Source organism: Taeniopygia guttata, chromosome 12 (genome assembly GCF_048771995.1).
Source record: "Taeniopygia guttata chromosome 12, bTaeGut7.mat, whole genome shotgun sequence".
Lineage (NCBI taxonomy): Eukaryota > Metazoa > Chordata > Aves > Passeriformes > Estrildidae > Taeniopygia > Taeniopygia guttata.
In genome coordinates this window covers 19,605,147-19,612,459 of record NC_133037.1, presented here as the reverse complement: position 1 = coordinate 19,612,459, position 7,313 = coordinate 19,605,147, and the positions used below count along the sequence as shown (strand labels likewise).

The following is a 7,313-nucleotide window of genomic DNA, read 5'->3' as shown; positions in this document are numbered from 1 at the left end:
CAAGAACTAACTGATCTCTTTGTAAAAATACAAAATTTAATGCAAATCCAGCTTCTACTCAACAGCTGAGAAAGACAAAATAAAGTACATGGTTACTGTCCTAACCTTTGTTTCTGAAGCCTTATTGGAACCAGTGACATCTCTGTAACTTTCCTGTTACACTCCTGTTCTTGTCTTCACTTCTTCTCCTGATCTTAGAGACCTCCCCATAACTCTTGAAGCCTCAGTTGAGTCCTGACTTTTCATTTAAATCCTTCTGTCAAGCACATATCTCTAAGAATCCTTTACTGTAATTTAAGATTATCATCCTTTTTCTTTCCTGTGTGCTTGTAAGAGTGATTTAATTTTTTTCATAGGAAATTTTCAGCAGCCTCTATGTCCCTGTATGCCGCTGTGCAAGAACAATTTCACTGACACTGGAAAAGTGAGAAATACTTCTGGGTAAAGTGAATGCCTGGATAAGTTAATAGAGAGCCCCAAGTTACAGCAGACCCCTCAGTAAAATCAACTGGAAGAAGCAATAAATACCATTATCATTCACAATTACAATATAAACACTATCCACCATCAGCCTGGCAGTTCAAAAGCGAGCTAAGAACTCCATCAGCAGCCTGTTTTGCTTTGAATAATTAGTTTTATAAGAGAGCATTGATCAAAGGCATTGGTAGCAAGTTTAGTGAAGTGTTCATCATGTACAAAGTCGCTGGAAAATTACTCAGCCCTGAACTCAGCTCAGCCAAAATCAGGTAAACCATAAATAACCAGGGTTAAAGATGAACAGTCAGCTCTGAACAAAGGAATTCCAGGGACTGCAAAGCATGTCTGCAGTCTGAGCAGCAATGGGTGGATTTTGGAGCAGTGGAGGAGAGCAGCTCACCTCTGTGCAAGCTGTTCCAGGCCACAAGAAACCTGCAATGAAAAAAATGCAAAGATTCTTGGTGACATTTAATCAATGGCAAAGACAGGGAAACACTGGAGATACAGGGAAAAGTTCTTAATATGTGGTTGTACATAGAGAAAATAATTCAGGCTTTCTGGAAGGAGCTCACCCAGCTGAAACGTGGGTCATATTTTGCCCAGGGCTACTCAGTTTTCTGCAAAAACTATATTGTCTATAATTTTTAGCACATTTTCAGCTAGTTAATAACTGAACCACTTCCCAGGTTGGGGGAAAACTTTTTTCCCCAGTATGGAAGTAAATTCAAAATTTCAAACAATTCAATGTGCACCTGCTGAACCCACAGGTAAGTATATTCATTCCTTTTTCAGGGGGTCAGGGAGGGAACCACATTAAAAATGCTCTCTACCAAATGCTCATTGTAGGGATATAATCAATGAAAGTAAATTAGAGAGGGCAAACCAGATGTTGCTTGAATTAATTTCCAGTCTTTTCAAGCAGTTAAAGCTCCTTCCAGCACTGGAGCATATGCCAGCATGAGCCCTCTTGCTCTTTTAATGCCACCACCAATGTATTGGCTAGGATTTGTCATTGAGAAAAACTTACATTTTCTTATTCCTTGTTGAAGTTCACATTCAAGACAAAACTCCAAGGAACTGAATTTGACCTTGAACCGATTCCAAAAATTTAGCTTGTGCACTTCCAGTTGAAAGAAAAATCAGGGATCCTGGCTCAAGGGTGAAATGGAAGCCTTGTTTGAACTACAAAATTAGTGCAGTTTGAGAAAAAATTACTTTATAGTAAGGGAACATAAATTAAAGGTAAATCATGAAAACAATGAAGTTTTTTTTAAAATAAAATCGCTTTCCGTTAAAAGTCAATTATTTCTCTAGAAGGTCAAACTTATTTTCAGTAATAACACTGTTCACTAGTAGACCATGAAGACCTGTACACGTCTGAAATATGTAGAACTTTTAATATGCACAACAGAAACTGGATGTTGGAACGGTGTCAAAAAGTCTCTGCAAAATTACAATGCAAGTCGGACCGCGTGAAGTAATCAAAGTCTCAGTTTATTAAAATGTGTTATTTATGACTTACAGAAAATATTTCTCGTCTGTGAAAGAGAAATTAGTTAAGAATTAACCCTTTTAACATTAAGAGGTTCCTTCTTTTCATTAAATACACAAATGCTGAATTTTACTCATGAAGCAGGCAACACAGAGATGCCAAGTCTCCCACATTATCATCTACTAGATTCATTCTCTAGCTAATAAATCTTCTGATTCACGTTTTCTGCCTGCAGAATGCTGATGCCTCCCCTGCTGGCTGTGCTGCTGACAGGGTGTCTGTGAGGATTGCCCTGGCTGCTGGCACAGGGTGGCACAGTCCCACAGCACTGCAGGGCAGGCAGGGAGCTGCAGGGGTGCTGCAGAATGGTTCATGGCTGCATCGGACCCATGGGGGCCAAGATATGCTGTGAAAAGGGAGATAGAGTAGGTTGGGTCCTCCTGAACCAAGACATCAGCATGAGCACTTTGCTTGTAAAATAAAAGCTTTGACAATCTTATTTTTGTTTTTCTTTTTTGTTTGTCTGTTCTGTTCTTATTGTTTTGGGGTTTGTTGTTCTCCTCTCCTCTCCTCTCCTCTCCTCTCCTCTCCTCTCCTCTCCTCTCCTCTCCTCTCCTCTCCTCTCCTCTCCTCTCCTCTCCTCTCCTCTCCTCTCCTCTCCTCTCCTCTCCTCTCCTCTCCTCTCCTCTCCTCTCCTCTCCTCTCCTCTCCTCTCCTCTCCTCTCCTCTCCTCTCCTCTCCTCTCCTCTCCTCTCCTCTCCTCTCCTCTCCTCCTATTCACCTTTATACTTTAGGCAAATAAACGGAAGGACCAGGACAACATTCTCCACCAGTGTTGTTCCCTGTATTTGGTCAGATGTTGTCATGGGTTGATTATGTTTTAGAAGGTTTTCATTCTAAATTCTGTGTGTTACTTTTATTGCAGTTGTAAGTTAATAAAGCTATTTTCTTTATTTTTAAGCTTGAGCTTACTTTACTCTGTTTCTAGTCACATCTTAGAGCAGTAATTTAAGAAAAATATATTTTCATAAGTGCACTAGCATTACACCAGCATCAAACCATAACAGATGCAAAACCAGCTGCTATGAATTTTGAAAAGTGTGGGTTCAGCTCATCTGACTTGAAGTGTGTGGCCAAAAGGTGCCCCTGGAGCCACGTCCAGCCAGTCCCAGGGGGATGGCAGCCTGTGACCATTCCAGCCTGGGGCCAAACCTGCCCTCATCCACCCCTTGGTCCTCCAGGGCTGCTGGATCACCCCAGCCAGGAGAAATTGGGCAGGAAACCATCCAAGGCTAGATGTGGCTCTATTGACAGGGACTCCAACCCCAGAGAGAGCCCCAGGCCCAGCCCTGCTGCAGGCCAAATATCGTGACTCAGGGAAGATGCTTACACCCCTCACACATGGGCACACTCCCCCCTTCTCTGTTGCAGTCTGGATGTATGATAGATTTTTCATGTGGAATGTTAATATTTATGTGTACAAATTGTTTGCCCTTTTCAGGAAATTTCATGCTTTGCCTCTTAATCCAAATTTTCAGATGAAGTTGAAAAACACATTTTTACGTATGAAGAAAAAATTAATATTTTGACTTATACATAATTCATAGTGCAATTTACCACAGGTAGTGATCTCCTGGAGTTCCTTAGTGAGGGTTCCTTGGCTCAGTGTTTCCTGACTAACTCAGGTGGACAACAGGTGAGAACTGCATTGATAGGAACAGCAGGTCCTAAATCAATCCAGAACAAAAGTGAAAGATGCTGAGGTACCTGCTGCTCTCTGCAGCTGTGTGCTAAACACACTGACAATAATCCTAAATATCTACATCTTTAAGTTTTAACTTGTTATCAGAGAGTCCTGGAATGCTTTGGGATGGGAGCCACATTAAGGTTCAACTCATCCCACCCCAGCCATGGGCAGGGACACCTCCCACTGTCCCAGGCTGCTCCCTGCCCTATCCAGCCTGGCCTTGGACACTGCCAGGGATGGACACTTCCACACATCCAATAGGATGGAAAAATTAAACATTTTTCCTGTTCTTGCCCAGGAAAAGCAATGGCTGGGAAAAAGCAAGGCAGGGACAGACAGACACGTCAGGAGGCTTTTCCAAGCAGTGCCAAAGCTGGCAGTCCCAGTGCTGTGGCAAATAAAGCTCTCAGCCCCTGGCCACAGCTGCACAGCAATTTAAAAAGTGCACAAAGCCCAAGTTCTTGTTCAGCTACTGTGAATATACGAAAGGTTTACATAAAACACACAGCAGTTGTGCTCTGCTGCTGGTTTTGTAGGAATTCAGGAAAATGCCTGTAACACACAACAGCCCCTTGCACTGCATCTGTTCTGTGAGGGTCTGCTGGGCTTTTTAAGGCACAGTATTGAAATGATAGTGGATTTAACACTTTCCAAAGGCTTTCAAGTCTGAATAGTTCAGACCTGAAGTAAGTCTTCCCTTAGGGATTTAATGTATTTAATTATCTCTGAAGTTTTATCCATCATAATAGCTAAGTGAAAACATTGCTCTTGCATAGAACAAAGGGAAGCCAAACATATAAATCAATATTTGATTTTTTAAAGTTATTTACTGGAGAAACACATGACAGACATTGAAACGGTAAAAGAATTCCCAATATTTTTTTTTTTTTCACAAAATAAAAATTTAACAAAAGGCTATTTTAAAACAAAAAAATTCAAGACTAATTAGCCAAGAAAAATGGAAATGTCAGCAGCATGGTGGGAGAGGCAGAAGGATGAACAGCAGAGATTTGTAATTACTTCTGCATTACTTCTGTGGGGTTAGTTAAGACTTGACTGGTCAGTGCTTATATAAAAGTGATCTTGAACTCACCTCAAGATGCAAAAGACCTTCACAAACGCCCCGGGTAGTGAAACCATTTTGTGAGTATTGTTCCACTGGGAACTTGGCACTGGTTTCCTTTGTGGTCATATCCTTGTGCAATCTCTGGAGCTCAGAAAGGGCTTGGAGACATCAAGTGTTTTCCAGTTCTGTCTTTCAGGAAATCATAGCATTCCTCCCACAAGATGCACAAACCTATGGATCCAATGCAGTCATGTCAATTGGGAAGTGACGTCCAGGTGGCATTCAGGGGATGCACGTCAAAGTGCAGAACACCTTGATTTACTTATTATTATATCCCTAAACTTTGTTTTACATTGCATGTGTTTCCTATCATCCTATTAAATACACAATCTACAAGGGATACAATTTGAATCATTTCCCAACCAGGCATAAAAACATGGATTAATTCTCAAGCCCATTAATCAATGCTTTGCCTCTTGGCACGGATCCCTCGTTCCCCTCTTGGAGCGGCGGTGCTTGGAGCTGCTGCCACTGCTGCCAGCCCTGCTGCCACTGCTGCCAGCCCTGCTGCCACTGCTGCCAGCCCTGCTGCCACTGCAGCTGGAGCAGGGAAAGGGTTCTGCCAGGGTGGCAGGGCTCACACTCCATCGGGGCGTCCGTGCCGACACAGAAGTGAGGGAACAAATCAGAGAGTACAGCCCTGATCCTGTTTGTAGCTGCCAGCCCCTGCAGTACCTGGAATTCCTGTGTCCTCCCTCCAGCTCTGGGACATCAGCAGGGCCCCACCCTGCTCAGACAGACAAAGGCAATGCCACTCCTCTGATAAGGAAGTTTTAAGCATTTCCTCGGATTTATCAGCTCCCAGTGTTTCCTGGCCTAAGGAGGATGAAATCTGAATCTCATCTCCTGTGCTATTGCAAAGGATACAAGGACAAAGCATTACCCTAAAAATAAAATGTGGAGAGGTTTGATGGAAATTAGAAATCAACGTTTTATTCTGTTGGATGTGACTAACACTGACAACAGTGGAATAACAGCTTTATGAAGGAGATTCATATGGAATCCCAATTTACAAACAATAAAATTAAAGCATAGGGAGGAAAACAACTTGTACATCTTCCCAAGGGGAACCAGGACTCTTTGGGGAATAGAATATAAGAGCCCACATCACAAAATCCCTGTTAGAGATTATTCATTTGGTAAACATCATGGTAAGTAACAAATGGCAACCAGAATCTATTCCAGTTGTGCATTGGGTCTCAGGTACAGCCAGGTGTGCATCCAGACAGGCATTCTCCCTATTTACAGTGGACAGGATGCAGTGAAGGACCACAAAACTGAGCCACATATTGCAGAATTAATTCCAGGTGAAGACTGGAAGAAGAAGCACAAGAACAAACTGATCAAGGAACAGGATGTTCTATACATTTACCAACACCTGGAGAGATGTTCAATTCAAGGAAAATAAATTATCCCAACCAGACTGTTAGAAAGTGAGTTCCTGGGCCATTCTGGTCTTCTGTTTAAAGGTAACCCTGCAGCAGTTAGATACCAATCACATCACCACCACAAATATGGCAAAGAACTTACAGGAAAGGAGCTGCAGCCCAACATATCCACCCAAGTTTCTTTCATCTTTTTTTCTTTCAGGCAAATTCCAGACTATTCCCACCTGACTGCTGCACCCTTGCTGATCAGTTATCCTGTTGTACTGTAAGTGAGCCTGCAGCAAAAGGTTAAGGTGGCTGCACTGTCACAGAGCCAGTTTCATCGACACAAGATGTACAAAACTCCCCAGAGGAGAGAAGAGTAGCAATGGCTCTCGTGTCCAGTTCAGGAGCTGGCTGACAGGGACCTTTCCTTTCATTCATTTCATTCATTCTTTCATTCAATAAAAGGTGTTACTTTCAGAGGCTACTCCTTTAACCAGCCCTAAAATTATCAAGAATGATGTCCTGGGCACGATATCTGTCTGAGACACCAAGTTTCTTGATTTAGATAATTTGCTGCAAACCAATGCAAACTGACAAAAAATCTGCTCGTTCTTTGGTTTAATAAGAGCCTTAATATGTGAAGCTCTTTGGCTTACACCCTCAGAGGACATCACACCAGAAGAGCTAAGGTTTACCAAGAGAATTTTGTCTATCCTGCCCGTGATCTGGAAGTGCCACACTGCACTGCCCACACTCCTTGGGCACCAATCTCTGTTTGGCTGCTTTGTTCAGAGGGTCAGTAGAAAAACCTTTTAGTGACACAATCATGGTTAAATTGGGATACCTGTGTTCTGCAAACAGCATCCAGAATAACCTGCCTTACAGAAAACTCACTAAACTTCCTTTAAAAATTTGTTGTCACTACCAATCTGGAATCGATTTTGGATTGCTGTCTGCTTTTCCAGATGCCCCATTTGTCTGCCTGAATGTACAGGTTAGGAGGCTGCATAACTGACATTGTTTAAAACTTTGCAGGTTGAACTTTGCAGGCAGATTCTTTCCTCTGATTTAAACTTCCAGAAAATGATTAGGTTACCA

The 7,313-nt window shown here is 42.4% G+C and overlaps 1 long non-coding RNA gene across 1 annotated transcript; it reads right to left on the bottom strand.

The window, feature by feature from the left end:
• Positions 1-650: 650 nt before the first annotated feature.
• On the bottom strand, positions 651-5,229 carry LOC140684990 (uncharacterized). The gene is made up of 3 exons (XR_012058056.1): positions 4,810-5,229; positions 1,505-1,659; positions 651-909 (listed from the first exon to the last, which is right to left on the bottom strand). It is a non-coding gene; the product is annotated as an uncharacterized lncRNA (long non-coding RNA).
• Positions 5,230-7,313: the final 2,084 nt, after the last annotated feature.